This window comes from Lissotriton vulgaris, unplaced genomic scaffold (genome assembly GCF_964263255.1).
Source record: "Lissotriton vulgaris unplaced genomic scaffold, aLisVul1.2 SCAFFOLD_4863, whole genome shotgun sequence".
NCBI classification, from domain to species: Eukaryota; Metazoa; Chordata; class Amphibia; order Caudata; family Salamandridae; genus Lissotriton; species Lissotriton vulgaris.
In genome coordinates, this window is record NW_028248999.1 from 61201 (window position 1) to 65025 (window position 3825).

A 3825-nucleotide genomic window follows, 5' to 3' on the forward strand; every position below is an offset into this window, starting at 1 on the left:
CATATTGGTGCTGACACTCGAAGAATTTAATTGTTTCATTACACCCACAGTAAAAATCGATGTGTTTCGGCTATGATGTAGCCTTGTTCACAAACACAAGATTTGTTATGAACTTGTTTGGGGAAGGTAGTTCACACTTACTGAGCACATCTCCCCCATCAGATGCATGAATTAGCTCACCATATAATTCTTTGTATATTAACTTTTATATGTATGCTTTTCCGACACGGGCCCAATGTTGTTAGATGCACAGCCAACAATGTGGTGTCACCCTCACAGGGGAACTTCTCCTGGACAATCTATGTGTAAAGAAAGGCGGCCCACTAGGCTGCTGTGACTGTTTCTTTTTGCTTTTAATTTAGCTGGAACTGCATATAAACACTGTGTATTCAACCTGGCTTTTTGTCATGTGTCAAGCAACTAACACACACACATACACACACACACACTCCCCCCTCTCCCTAACTATTGCATCCTTAGAGATTGTGCTTTGTTGCACCGCAGTGCAACGACTGTAGCTTCTAGTAGGCCTGTGCTATGCCCAGCATCTTAAGCCCGAATGCAACAAGCTGTTGCTAAATAGCCATGACTGCCTGAACTTGGAACACATCAAAGGAGCAGCCATGTCAGTGAATCTGACTACATTGTGAATGCACTAGGCCACAGATGGATCTACACTGGACTTCTCATTGTGGTCATTCTGCACCTACTTAGATGATCGGTCACAACTTGGTGTGAGTCAGATCAATTTTATGCAGAGCTCCCTTGAATAAACAGTTACATAAAGGTTACATAAGGACCTACACAAGCTTTCATCTTCTTGCAGGGTTGGGTTGCGAAACAGGAGATGAGTGCTGTGCCTCAAGCAATGCGTGTACTTCATGTAAATGCTAAAACTATTTCCGTAACAGTTAAACTGCAGTTTATTTTAACAAATATTCAAATATGAGTTCCGTGTAAACCTGTGTAGTATTTTCTGGCAGTGTGTACACAAGTTGTTCCTTACTTTTACAAACAACTACAAATATATTCCCCTACCACCCCCTATGCCAACCCCCACTCATTATGCATTCCTGATCCAGTCCCTGGTACTTTTTCATTGGGTACACCTCATTGCCTGTTAAGAAGCCTCAGACTGTCAACCCTTCATATTTTTGATTACGACATGTCCCTGGCTTGGCATGCCAGACAATTTAGAAAGAGAGCCGAGCTAAAACCAGAGCCGGACGAGGGGTCTGGCTTGGCTCAAAGTGCCAAAGAGAGAGATTTGCCATGAAAAGTTTGGAAGGTAAACGACTAAACTAACATCATGTAAAAATAGGATAAAACAGCTTGAAATTATAATATATAACTTTTGAATGCTAGTGATTCGCTTCCTCAAACTAAATCACTGCTTACTATTTAAACATGAACTTTTCCCAAAATCCAGTGCTCTGACAACACTGTCATTATTAGTGAACCAGAGAGGGCAGTTAGTTATGTGCAATTTATGCGATGCCAATATTGTTATTCTGGGCCACATGTTTGAAGCTATTTTGCGTTCACAAATAGGCTCATTCACAGAATCGGTCTGTTTGCAAATGCTAAGAAGGCCTTTCACATGTATCAAAACGTATTTTGCGATTCGGTAACCTGTTGCAGAATCGCAAAATGGATTTGCGATTCGGTATTTGGAAGGGGTGTATTTAAGGCGTCCCTTCCAAATACCTGATTGCAGCGGTATGTATGAATTTTTGTGACCGTGAATGCGGTCACAAAACATTTGCATTTTACCATCAATTTCAAGTTGGTGGAACCCCTTCACAAACGGTAAGGGGTTCCCCAAGGGATCACTTCCTCTTTGGGAATGGTGGCGAAAACGTTTTTCAGCACCATTTCTGCTCTTAAAAAAACAAAAAGAATATTTTTAATCTTTTCATTTTTTATCCACCCCGTGCTGCAATTAAAAAAAATATATGATTGCTTTAATGAAATACAATCATAGACATGGTGGTCTGCTGACCCTAGCAGGCCACCATTTCGGTGATTTTAGCGATTCCTAGGGGGTTGCAAATTGCGATCTACCCCATTATTATTAATGTGGTAGGTCGATATGCAACCCCCTTGGAACCGCTAAATGAAAAGAGTTTCATACATTTGGAATAGCGTTTAACTGATTGCGATCCGCAGAAAATCATAATTAGGTAATCACTATTCCACTAGCTGATACATGTGGGGCACCATTGGTGTCTATTAAACACAAGTGATTTTCTTTCTACAGGAACCACCCTGACCTACTTAGGTGTGCTTTCAGACTTGACACTCAATCAAAACAAGGCACAATGAAGTAAAGTGATTTACTGAAGGTGAGACAATTTGGACAAGTGGAGAAACGGTGATTTGTACCTATATCTGGTAATAGCTTGTGAAATTCCGCCATTGGTTGACTACAACTTACTCTTTCCCTCAATTATTTCATAACCAAGGTTTGTACACTATTGTCAGTAAATATAAGAATCACACCATATACATATACTAAATGTCAAAGGGCCCATGAATCAAACTAAAAGTTGTTTGCAAACGGGCAGAATCTGCCCCTTTGCAACCTGTATTTTTGCATTTGGGATGCATCATCCCAAATGCAAAAAAACTCACAAATTGGGATTGCATTTAAAGAATCGCAAATTGCGATTCCTTAAATGCAATGCTAGAAGCAATTTAAAATAGCAATTTCGCTATTCGGAGTCGCAAATTACTAAAAAATAAAAGTGTTTGGTAATTTGCAAAAACGTTGAAAAATGCACTAAAGTGCATTTTTCAAAGTTACATGTTACACACACACATGCCCTTTGGGTATGTGTGTGCGCAACATGGGTGCACATTGCAATTTCAGGGGTGCAACAAGGTGTCCTTTTGGCACCCTTGCACCCTTGAAATTGCACGTACTCGCAAATTGTGCATGCAATTCCCATTCTTTCCTATGGGGCTGTAGGCCCATAGGAATGAATGGAAAGGCATTCCTTATTTGCAACTCGCAATTTGCGAGTCGCAATTAAGGAACGTTTAGGAATCGCAATTTTTTAGCAATTCCTACATCGATAGGCTCTTGCGATTCCATAATTGCGATTCCTAAATAATCGCAATTAAGGAATCGCAAAAGCCTTCCTTGATGCATGTGCCAGAAAATGTAAAAAAATGCAGGTGACTATTTAAATGTTAATCTCAGTGTCTTTAAACATTATAAGAAACAGTAAAGAGGGATTGGGTTTGACTTCAAAGAAAGAAAGTGCATAAATTAGCAAAACTTAGAAAACACTGACATCCTGCCAAAAGTACTATCTTGCTACAAGTGTACAGTGAGACACATTTGAAGTGCAACTCAGTCAAGCTGCAGACAAATAGTACAAAAGTGTTGTTTCAGATTATGCACTGCGTCCTGCTTTTAGTAGTTTTCTTTATCTTTTAAACAGCTACATAAGGGAGAAAAAAGACCTGTTATTAGAATGCTGGCATCAGCCAAGTGCTTTATTTGTGCCGGTGCTTGCCGGTGCTTAGCACCGGCACTTAATTATCAGGGCCGGGTCTACTACACGCATTGCTGCACGACAATTGATTTAATAGTAATTTACCTCACTACGCTGCTAGTGGACTGGGCAGTGGCACAGAGTGTTACATGTGTTGTTTGACTCTTCAAGTTTGTTCTCAATCCATTCCATTCTAAAAAATTGTTGATCATGCAGTGGCACTGGCGGCCCAGCGGCCGCGGAGCGGCTCTTAGCTAAGTGTTGCTGGCCCAGTGGGAGGGACACTGTGAGTTGGGCTGGATTTTGATCTTCTGCGGAGTTG